Source organism: Papaver somniferum, chromosome 11 (genome assembly GCF_003573695.1).
Source record: "Papaver somniferum cultivar HN1 chromosome 11, ASM357369v1, whole genome shotgun sequence".
Taxonomy (NCBI): domain Eukaryota; kingdom Viridiplantae; phylum Streptophyta; class Magnoliopsida; order Ranunculales; family Papaveraceae; genus Papaver; species Papaver somniferum.
Genome location: NC_039368.1, coordinates 22992077 through 23005137, shown reverse-complemented (window position 1 = coordinate 23005137; position 13061 = coordinate 22992077).

The window sequence follows — 13061 nt, the reverse complement described above, 5'->3', positions numbered from 1 at the left end:
CACATTTGGTATTTCGAGCCGAGTATACCTCACCTATCTATATCTCGAAATATGTGTTGGTAAGCTTTTCGCTTCGATCAAGTTTATCTTTACCTAGTGACGAAAGTCATGATATGTTTCAATCATCTTGAAAATTGCTTTGCCGATAAATGGTGTAACAACTGTATAACGTCCTCTAAGAATGTTTCAATGATTGAATGAGAGTTTAGATTACATAACTAGTGGTGGGCATAAGCATTATTGTGGAAACACATTTATGTATAAGTCCTATTCCTTGAACCAAAGTTTGCGAACTTTGTTGATCAAGAGAACCGGAAGAATGGCGTGAGCCAAGTACGCAAACTCAATCCATGAACTGCCGAAGTTCTCAAACCCGAGAATATGTGCTGGTGTTGAAAAACTACTTGCGTGAAGATAAGTACGCGAACCGGCGAAGTTCTCATACCCGAGAATTTCTGCTGGAGTTTGTAAACTCTGCCCGGTAAGTTAAGTCCGCGAACCTAGTCTGCGAACTTGAGAAGGTTATATATCTGAAGATGATTTCTGAACTTAAACTTAAAAATACTAAGGAATGCAGTTTGAAAACCGTGGTTATAAAAGTTCATGAACCGATTCAAGTGAATCAAATCATCTTTGCTTCAACTGTGTCTTGTGTAGTACATAAGATTTCCTTGCAATTGAACAACTCTCTAACTAAATCATCTTGAAGTCATTTGAACTAGTTATGGTAAAGAAGAACATGGTTGATATGAAATGATCATATGGCTAACCATTTGTTTAACTATTGTTAAACCAACAAGTGCAAACGTTTGGGTACGGTTAACAAACCTAGAAATGTGCATTGTCAAGTGTGTGTAACAAGCTAAGTTTTCGATCTAACGGTTGAGAAATATTAGCTTGAATCTAAATTAGGTTTTCATCTAACAGTGGATATTGATTGATTTGTTACCAAGGTAACTTAATTGCAAACCCTGATTTGAAATAATGTATAAAGGAGACATCTGGTATTGTGCAAAACTAGTCCCCACACCTTACGTGTGATACTAGTTTGCGTGCTAGAGTCGTTTCTCCTTTAACCTTTGGTTTTCTTCTTCTAAAACCAGGTTAACGACTTAAAGACTTCATCGGGATTGTGAAGCCAGACCGATACTACTTTTATCGTAGTTTTGTGACCTGATCTTGCATCTTCTATCTTACGAGTACAATCATATTGATTGACTTGAGATTGATATCTCCGATATGAAAGATATAAAAAGTAGTCACAAACATCTTCGTCTCATTGTTTGTGATTCCGCAACATCTTGTTTCCCTACCATACGATTAAGATTGTTGTGAGGTGATTGATAGCTCTAGGTTGTTCTTCGGGAATATAAGACCGGATTATCAATTGGTTCATGTTCACCTTGTTTATCTGTGGGAGACAGATTGATCCTTTGATAGACTTGTCTGTGTGAGACAGATTTGTTTATTGTCAAAGCCTGCGATTTTGGGTCGTAGCAACTCTTAGTTGTGGGTGAGATCAGCTAAGGGAATCAAGTGCGAAGTATCCTGCCGGGATCAGAGGCGTACGGAGTACAACTGTACCTTGGATCGGTGGGAGACTGATTGGGGTTCAAATACAGTCCAGTCCGAAGTTAGCTTCGAGTAGGATATTTTCTGTAGCGGCTTATTACAGTGTGTGTTCAATCTGGACTAGGTCCCGATGTTTTTCTGCATTTGCGGTTTCCTCGTTAAAAAATTTTCTGGTGTCTGTGTTATTTCAATTTCCGCATTATATTGTTTTATCTTTATAATTGAAATAATACAAGTTGTGCATTTAGATCATTAATTAGAGTAATCCAACCTTTGGTTGTTGATTGTCATTGATTGATCCTTGGATATTGGTCTTTGGTACCATCCAAGTTATTCCTTGTTGATTGAAGACTCGCTGATTTCTATTATCTTGAGTAAATAAAAATAAGAGAGAGATATTAACTCCTTGAGATAGTTTTACCTAGATTGAGTCTGACTGTCAGTTGATTCTCTAGAAAGTATTTCGGAGTTAGTCCATACAGATTGCTAAGTGAAATATTGGGTGGTATTATTAGACCCTCACTTTTTCAATTGGTATCAGAGCAGGCAAACACGTTCAAGACCTTACAAGTCTGTGTTTGTAGCGATCTGACTCTATGGACAGAGGTGGTATATCTATTAATGTATCACCAGTCTTCGATGACCCTAATTACTTATGGTGGAAAATTGTTATGCGAGATTTTCTTCAAGCGCGTTATTTTCAATCATGGGTATATATTGTTAGTGGCTATGATGTTCCCGGTGTGGCAGTTGGAGATGTAAACGTTCCAAAGAATATTGGTGAATATAATCCTGCCGAGATACTTGCTACAAAGCAAAATTCCGACGGTTTGAATGCCATCATACATGCTATTACCACAAATCCTCAGCATCATGTGTCAATTTGCACTAGGTCTAAAGATGCTTGGGATATCGTAGAAACTGTATTTGAAGGTAACTCTAGTGAAAAGGAAGCTAGGCTTCAAAACCTTAATTCCGATTGGGAACCTTCGTATGGCAGATGAAGATACATTTGATGAGTTTAATCACATAGTGCCTGAAATTGTTAATGCATCTTTTGCATTGAGTAAGACTATTCCTGAAAAGGACATTGTGATGAAAATTCTCAGATCGCTGCCATCTAGATCCGAGTCTAAGAATCATGCCATCGTTGAGGGAAATAACATTGATAATCTTTCCAGAAATACATTGGTTGGAAAGCTAAAGATCTTTGGTCATGAGCATACATCCAAAATCGGAAAGGATGTTGCGTTTAAAGCACAGAAGAACACTAAGTTACTTGATAAAAGTAAAAGTGTATGTGTCTCTGAGGATGATCAGTCTGAGGGTGATTTTTAGGATGGAGATCTTGGCAAATCAGTCTCCTTGATCACAAGACAGTTTAGGGATCTTCTATTGAAGAGAAGTAAACGGTTTTTGATGAGTGCTAAAAAGTGCATATTTCTATATATTTTTCTTGGCATTTAACTCATCTTTTGTGCATTAATTCTCCATTTTAACCCATATTCTGTATTTTCATTGTTTTCAAGAATAAATATTTTTATTAATTAATTTTGCATTTTTAGGTACTAAATAAAGCCTGGTTAACTCACGGAGCAAAAAGAGCAAAGAAACGGCAAAGACTCTCGCTAGGAGGAAGCGAAGAATGATGTTTGCAAGAGCCGGATCAACTAGAAGTGGGCTTGAAGAGGAAGAATTGTTCTTAAAGAAGATATGGGCTTGGTATACCCAAGGCCCAAAATCCTTACCCAAATCCATTTCCATTATCCATACCCGTTTCCCTTTCTAGCCGTCAGATTGGATCATCTCAGCATCCTACGGTCGCAGCATCGCCGTACATCAAAGTCTGAAACTCCTGTCTAACACTACAGCACCTAACTCCATCTGGAGTCGTCAGCTTCGTTGTATCACTTAATCCAACGGTCGCTCAGAGCTTGTTTACATCGTGTCGTTCGATTCAATTAGTAAGTGATTATCCAACGGATCACCTCGCTGCGCATCAACTTCAGATGATTCCGCTCAACACCCTAGCCATCGAACCCATCGACCTAAAACAAAAATTTCCTTCTTCCCAAATCAATTTTCCCCAAAACCCATCTTCTTCTTCCCCGACCATGGCAGAACTGCTCTCTGCCTCCACCTCGAGCTTCACCACTTCCACCTTCTTCCCCGACCATCACAGAGACGCTGTCTCAACCACCATCACCTCCCCTACCTCAAACCCATCTCCCTAGCCTAGTTATTTTCCCCATCTCACAACCACTGAAACCCTAGGTTTTGGGGTGAGTAAAATAACTCGAACTAGGGAACAATTAGAGCAGCAGAGGCGTCAATTGAAGGCATAGAAGGACCAGAAGAGGCAGAGAAGAAATGGGTCGACCGTTTTGAGTGATTTGTCACATCAAATTAGGTAAAATATCTAACCCTAATTTTGAGAATTTGGGGGAAAACATTGTAAACCCTAATTTTGAATTCTGGGTATAAATAGAAGGTGTGGGTGTGTGTTGTAACCATGCTGGATTAGCCAGAGCTTCACCCAAGAGGACTGGACTAGCCAGTTCCTCAACTGTTGGTTCATTTGTTTTGTAAATTTTCAGTCATGTTTTGTTTGAATTTGCTCTTATTATCATATGTGATGAATGTTAATGTTGTTTATATGTTGAGCATGAGCTAAATTGTTGCAGCTGAGGTTTAGATGAAACCTCAGTGCACTGTCTGATAGTGGAATGCTAGGTTAGAGCCTTAGTGCATTGTTTTGATTGAGCAATGGGAAGAGACTAATGCTCATAGTGCCTGTGATTAATTGTTCTGTCAAAAGACAGTCAATACTAGGGGCAAACTAGTGAGCAAATTAGTTTTCCTCCCATTCTAGATGTATGCATAGGATATTCAACTCAACCTAGGATCACATTGTTTGGCTAGGACACAAAGGTGGACTCTAAGCCTTAGCTTAGACCACAATACCTTATTTCAGTCACTTATAATTTCAGTTCTATTTTGTTCCCTGCTAAATTTACCTTCATTCACTGTTTTTCTTGCATTTTGAAGCTGTTGTGCACTGAAATCAGTGCACAAACTCACCCCTTCCCTTGGCTCACAGCCTTGGTTCCATGATGTTTTGTCATCTTTGCTTTGTTAACTGTTTTGGTTCTTTGCAATTGCCATATTACTTTGCCTTGCTCACTGCCATAGTGCCTTGTCTTCATTGCTAGCTTAGGAAAATTTCTTGTATGCTCCCACTCCCTGTGGACTGATCCCTTGCTTACTCTCTATACTAAAACTTGGCCTTGTATACTTGCAAGTCTTTTGTGTGTCGTTCCCAAGCACACCAGTTTTCAAGAGACAAACCTAGGTCATCAGATAAACCTCACAATCGCGTCCCTCCTAAAAACAGGGATGCTGACGAGGCTGATGAGGAGGATATGCCACAGTGCTTTAAGTGTAAAGGTTTTGGTCATTTTGCAAACGAGTGCCCAAGTCGTAGAAAATACACTGGGGACAAAGGTCTTGCTGTAACACTTGATGAGATGTCTGAGATCTATGATTCTGATGAAGATAGGATATCAAGTGTTGGTCTTCTGTGTGAAAACATTGATTTTGATAATTGTAGCAGTACATGTATCAAACTTGATGGTTTCATTGAAGAAGAGAATCCAATCAAGATGGAAGAATCAATTGACCCATCATTTGGAAACTCTGTTTGTAATGTTTCGGGATCTACTATGTGTCTGGCTGCTTTCAAACCACAGATGCCTGAATACTATCCAAGTTTGACGTGCTCGTTTTGTTCTCAGAAGGGTCATGAACTATCAAGATGTTACAAGTACAAACATCAAGTGAGGCACGCCAACAAACTTTAACGAATAGAAAATCGATTGGCAAGGAAGCTTAAACTTTCTCAGAAGACTGCTGAGGTATGTAGGATTTTATCTTCGTCTAAGAAGTTGGTTCTCAAAGACAATATAAGACCATTAGAGAAGAAGGTATGGTCAAATGGCTTTGATAGACAGAAGTCAGAGGATTCCTCTCAAGAGGAAAATGGTGGACAAATTGTTGTTCACCACAACACAAATTAATTGTGTTGTTTGGTAAATCTTGTCTCATGTGCCTGATCAAAAGAGATAAGATTGTGTACCGCTCATGATTTAGGAAAAGTTTATTTCTTAGGTTTATTTTTCATGTCTATCAAATAAAATAAAGGGTTATTATCGATAATTCTACTCTTTATAGGGTTTAGAGTTGGACGTCCACGAACTTGTTTAAAGGTTGTGAACCCTACATTCCTTTTTCCTCTCTGATATTTTCATATCTTAAGACTGCTTGATGAGATTGTGAATTCCACTCACAAAAACTAGTTGTTTATAATTGTCTTCTAAGCATCATGTCTTTGGATGGAAAAGATGTCAATATGATTGTTAATCCATCAATCAACGAAAAAGAGAAATCTCCAGTAACTTTTTCCTTGGAAAGAAAGAGGAGGAATACAAGAAAGCCAAGGACTGTCCCTTCTAACTCTCAAAAGTTTTCCGATGTTCTTGATGAGTTGAAGAAAGTAAGAAAGGAGATTAGTGAAATAAAGGCTTGCGTTTTAAGATCTTTGGAAATTCAGAAGACCCTGGTTCGACATCATCAGCCAAGACGGTTTGTTGGTATTGACTCCTTCCTCCACGAACCTTATATTCCAATGGATGTTGACGACAAGGAGTTCGGTAATGATAAGGAATTTCTCAAAGACATTGTTGCCTAGTATGTCTTCTTTTTGGTTTAGTTGGAAGAATAACTAGCTTTGAATAGCAATGATTGTGACTACACATAGCTATCATTTTTCATCTTCTTGTTCTTTTGTAGGTTTATTGGTATTAAATTCTAAAAATATTTGGAGGATGATGTTTTTGAAGTATTAATCTTTATGATTTGTTATATTGCAATTTGTTATGGGATTGGTGTTTACGTCCGTGAACTATGTTTGTCCCATACTTTGTCAAAAGTAAAGTCGCTCGTGATCGGTATTGGTAAAAGAATGAATGTACTTTTGACAAATACAAAAGTTAAGCCTAGATATTGTCAATTCCCTGATCGAAGATAGGTTAAAATCTTTTATTTTCAAGGATTATGTCTATTAATATCGTTATGCAAATAGTGATGGAAAATAGAATGAATCCTTGTGTACTCCGCAGTATTGATCATCCCTGATCCATATTTAATGTATTACTGTGAGGCTCCGTAATGTATCTTATGTTGAGCACTATACAACCAAGTTGATTTTTTAGCTTAGTTGGTGTTCCGTGAGGTATATTATGTCAAGCATATTGAACTAAATTAATCATCTTGTTTGGTTATTTAGTTATCGCTCAGTAAGTTTTCTTATGTCGATCAAAACAAATGACAATTAAATTGATTAATTTTGTAATTGGTTTGGTTGTGTATTCCAATTATATTAATTATGGGTTCTCTTGTAATTAATCTATTTGAGTATTTTCGTGTCACCATAAGTTCTCTTATGTTGAGCACAATCAATTGAATTGATCACTTTTTGTGTTTAATTTGATTGTGTATTCCGATTAAATTATTCATGGGTTTACTTGTGATTAATTTTATTGAGTTTTTGGATATAGAAAATCATTCTTATGGTTTTTGGTGTCCAATAAAAATCCTTCTTTTCTTTCGAAATTAAGGTCGCTCTTGTTGTTCTTTCGGGAATGACATCAAATGGGGGAGAGTTCTTTTGAACTTGTGCTTAATGGTCATATCTTGAGGGGTGTGCGGCTATGAAATTTAGGGGGGTTATCTTGTATCTTTAAACTCCTTGATGAATGCATTTAGCTTCGGCTTTATGATTGCATCTAAATTAGTCGGTATGTATTTTTCCTTTTGTCATGAAATGTCTCTTTCGGAAATTTCATTATGATCCCGTTCTTGTACCATTGCCAATTTTATTGACAAAAAGAGGGAGAATTAATATGTAGTTCACACTACAAATACATATGGTTTTAGGATCATTGTGTAAGGGGGAGTGGTTTCCATATGAGATGGAGTATTGACTATAGGGGAGTGATACATATCACCATAGTATTATTGTTGAAGTTGTGATACAATTGAACTTTGAAGTTGTGTAATAATACTGTGACACTGTATAACAATGATCGAGAACTATGTTTTCTCATTGTTATAGCTACGCATCTTCAACAGCGGTGATGCTAAACTTACAACCTTTGGGATCATTGAAGTACTTGGAAGTGACGAAGATTTCGAGGAACGTTGAAGATTATACATGTGGAATAGGAGCTACTAAAGTTTCTTTATCTTTTTTTGTATTCCATATGTATTGATATTTTTGTCAATAAAATTAAAAAACGGGGACATTGTTAGAGCATTGCTCGGTCGAACTCGCATGCGTTGCTATCTCAATCATGTTTGTCAATGTTAGTGATCAAAACTATAAGTCTTGATTTCTAGTATATTATAGCTAAGTCTCGGACTATGATAGAAAGTGTAGTTGAGCTCAAGGACTTCATGGCGATTCATCATACAAGTAGAAGAACTACTCAAGGAACCGGTGGAACTTCTGGACAAAAAGGTATGTGAAGACTTGAACTTATCTATCACTCAAAAGTCTATCTACTATATCTCCTACTCTTTGAGACAAGAAGTCGTATGCTATATATATAGACTTGGATTATACACAATTGGTATTTCGAGCCGAGTATACCTCGCCTATCTATATCTCGAAATATGTGTTGGTAAGCTTTTCGCTTCGATCAAGTTTATCTTTACCTAGTGACGAAATTCATGATATGTTTCAATCATCTTGAAAATTGCTTTGACGAGAAATGGTGTAACAACTATATAACGTCCTCTAAGAATGTTTCAATGATTGAAATGAGAGTTTAGATTACATAACCAATGGTGGACATAATCATTGTTGTGGAAACACATTTATGTATAAGTCCTATTCCTTGAACCAAAGTTTACGAACTTTGTTGATCAAGAGAACCGGAAGAATGGCGTGAGCCAAGTCCGCGAACTCAGTCCGCGAACTGCCGAAGTTCTCAAACCCAAGAATTTATGCTGGAGTTGACAAACTACTTGCGTGAAGCTAAGTCCGCGAACTCAGTCCGCGAACCCAGTCCGCGAACCGGCGAAGTTCTCATACCCGAGAATTTTTGCTGGAGTTTATAACTCTGCCCGGTAACTTAAGTCCACGAACCTAGTATGCGAACTTGAGAAGGTTATATATCTGAAGATGATTTCTGAACTTAAACTTAAAAAGACTAAGGAATGCAGTTTTCAAACCGTGGATATAAAAGTTCAAGAACCGATTCAAGTGAATCAAATCATCTTTGCTTCGATTGTGTCTTGTGCATTACATAAGATTTCTTTGCAATTGAACAACTCTCTAACTAGTTCATCTTGAAGTCATTTGAACTAGTTATGGTAAAGAAGAACATGGTTGATATGAAATTCTCATATGGCTAACCATTTGGTTAACTATTGTTGAACCAACAAGTGCATACGTTTGGGTACGGTTAACAAACCTAGAAACGTGCATTGTCAAGTGTGTGTAGCAAGCTAAGTTTTCGATCTAACTGTTGAGAAATATTAGCTTGAATCTAATCAGATTTCCATATAACAGTAGATATTGATTGCTTTGTTACCAAGGTAACTTCATTGCAAACCCTGATTTGAAAGAACATATAAAGGAGACATCTAGTATTGTGCAAAACTAATCCCCACACTTTACGTGTGATACTAGTTTTCGTGCTAGAGTCATTTCTCCTTTAACCTTTGGTTTTCTTCTTCTAAAACATGGTTAACGACTTAAAGACTTCATTGGGATTGTGAAGCCAAACCGATACTACTTTTATCGTAGTTGTGTGGTCTGATCTTGCATCTTCTATCATACGTGTACAATCGGATTGATTGACTTGAGATTGATATCTCCGATAGGAAAGATATAAAAAGTAGTCACAAACATCTTCGTCTCATTGTTTGTGATTCCGCAACATCTTGTTTAGCTACCATACGATTAAGATTGTTGTGAGGTGATTGATAACTCTAAGATGTTCTTCGGGAATATAAGACCGGATTATCAATTGGTTCCTGTTCACCTTTATTATTATCAAAACACGAAACAAAACCTTTATGGTTTATATGTGGGAAACAGATTGATTCTTTGATAGACTTATCTGTGTGAGACAGATTTGTTTATTGTCAAACCTGCGATTTGGGTCGTAGCAACTCTTAGTTGTGGGTGAGATCAGCTAAGGGAATCAAGTGCACAGTATCCTGCTGGGATCAGAGGCGTAGGGAGTACAACTGTACCTTGGATCGGTGGGAGACTGATTGGGGTTCAACCACAGTCCAGTCCGAAGTTAGCTTGGAGTAGGCTAGTGTCTGTAGCGGCTTATTACAGTGTGTGTTCAATTTGGACTAGGTCCCGGGGTTTTTCGGCATTTGCGGTTTCCTCGTTAACAAAATTTCTGGTGTTTGTGTTATTTAAATTTCCGCATTATATTGTTTTGTTTTTATAATTGAAATAATACAGGTTGTGCATTTAGATCATCAATTTGAGTAATCCAACCTTTGGTTGTTGATTGTCATTCATTGATCCTTGGATATTGGTCTTTGGTACCATCCAAGTTATTCCTTGTGTTTGATTGAAGACTCAATGATTTCTATTAACTTGAGTAAATCAAAACAAGAGAGAGATATTAACTCCTTGAGATACTTTTACCTAGATTGAGTTTGTCTGTCTAGTTGATTCTCTAGAAAGTATTTCGGAGTTAGTCCATACAGATTGCTAAGAGAAATATTGGGTGGTGTTGTTAGACCCCCGCTTTTTCAGTTTTGTTCCGTCTTTTGATAAATCAAGGTGAACAGGAACCAATTGATAACCCAGACTTATATTCCCGAAGAATAACCTAATGTTATCAATCACCTCACAATAATCTTAATCGACGCGGCGAAAGAAGATATTGTGGAATCACAAAAGATGAGACGAAGATGTTTGTGACTACTTTTATATTTTTCCTATCGGAGATAACAATCTCAAGCCAATCGTTAGGATTATACTTAACAGGATAGAATCAGCAAGATCAGATCACACAACTACAAGAAAGTAGTATCGGTTTGGCTTCACAATCCCAATAAAGTCTTCAAGTCGTTAACCTACAGGGTCTCGAGAAGAAACCTAAGGTTAAAGGAGAATCAAATCTAGATTATACAATTAGTATCACAATGAGGTATAGGGATTAGGTTTCCCAGTTGCTAGAGTTCTCCCTTATATAGTCTTTCAAATCAGGGTTTGCAATCAGTGTTAGCTTAGTAACAAAGCATTCAATATTCACCGTTAGATGAAAACCTGATTAGATTCAAGATAATATCTTTCAACCGTTAGATCGAAAACTTAGCTTGTTACACACAAATGAAATGCACGATTTTAGGTTTGTGTAACCGTACCCAAACATGTACATTTGTTGGTTCAACATTAGTTAACCAAATGGTTAGCCATATGAGCACTTTCATATCAACCATATTCTTCTTCACCATAACTAGTTCAAATGACTCAAATCAACTAGTTAGAGAGTTGTTCAATTGTATAAATCTTATATAACTATACAAGACACAATCGAAGCAAAAACGATTTGATTCACTCGAATCGATTCATGAAATTTATAGACACGGTTTGCAAATTGCATTCCTTAGTTAATATAAATATAAGTTCACAAATAATCGTCTTTAGATATAATCAACTCAAGTACGCGGACTTAAGTTCCCGGAAGGAGTTCACAAACTCCATCAGATATTCTCGGGATGAGAACCTCCGAAAGTTCGCGGACTGGGTTCGCGGACTGAGTTCACAACTCTTGTTCTGGTTTTCCTGATCAACAAAGTATGCATACTTTGGTTCAAGGAATAAGGACTTATACATATATGTGTTGCCACACAATGCTTATATCCAATAATGGTTATATAATCTAAACTCTCATTTCAATCATTGAAACATTCTTAGAGGACGTTATATAGTTGTTATTCACAAACCATTTTTCGTCAAAGCCATTTCCAAAGTGATTGAAACATAACATAACTTTCGTCACTAGGTAAAGATGAACTTGGCCAAATCGAAAGCTTACCAACACATATTTCGAGAAATAGATAAGCGAGATAAACTCGGCTCGTAATAACAAATGTGTATAATCAAAGTCTATGTAGCAAAACGACTTTTTTCTCAAGATAGGAGATAAAGTAGATAGACTTTTGAGTGATAGATAAGTTCAAGTCTCCACATACCTTTTAGTCGATGAAATTCGACCAGTTCCTTGAGTAGTTCTTCGTCTTGTGTGATGATCTCCATGGAGTTCTTGAGCTCAACTACACTTTCTATCCTAGTCCGAGACTTAGCTATAGTAGATCAGATATTAAGACTTATAGTTTTGATCACTAACATTGACAAACATGCTTGAGATAGCAACGCATGCGAGTTCGACCGAGCAGTGCTCTAACAGTTAACCTATTATGGTTTTAGCAAAAACTTAGGTTAAAGGAGAATCGACTCTAGTACGCAACTAGCATCGCACATAAAGCGTGGGGATTAGATTTTCTAGTTGCCAGAGTTCTCCCTTATATAGTCTTCAAATCAGGGTTTGATATCTTAGAAACAAAGTAATCAATACTCACCGTTAGTTGAAATCCCGATTTAAGATTCAAGCTAAGTTTGCTTAAAACAAAAGCAATATCTCTCCACAGTTAGATGGTTACACACAAATGAAATATACCTTCATTTAGATATGGGTAACCGTACCTAAATGTTTATATTGAGTCGTCTCAACAATAGTTAACCGAAGTTAGCCATATGAACAATTTTGTATTAACCACATTCATCTAACACTTATAGATCAAATGATAATCAAATGAATCTAATTGTGTTACTCATAGAGTTGTTCAATTGTTTATATTCTCATAGAAGTATACAAGACACAATTGAAACAAAATCGAATTTCATTCATGATTATACAAAGTACTTATTCAAGAATCAATCATGAAGATTAGGCCACGGTTTGCAAAGATTGCATTCCTTAATTTATAAAAATATATATTTTTTCATGAGTATGGAATCATACTTAACCGATTTTAGAACTTAAATCAACTCAATTTGCAAATGGGTACGCAAACTTAAGTTCTGGACTTTGGTCTTGTCCGACAGTTTGCAAACCGGTATGCATACTGTCGTTCCAGACCTAACTCAACAGAACCATTCGCATACTGGTATGCAAACTTGGTTCTCGGACTTTAACAGTTAAAATTGTTCCCATACTGGTATGCAAACTTGGTTTCCGAACCTGAATCATACCACAACAGTTTGCACACTGGTATGCATACTGTGTTATATCCAAACAATAGTTAATTGTTCTAAACTCCAATTTAAATCATTGAAACATACTTATAAGACGACAGTAGCTGTATCACACAAACTATTAGCTTATAAGTAA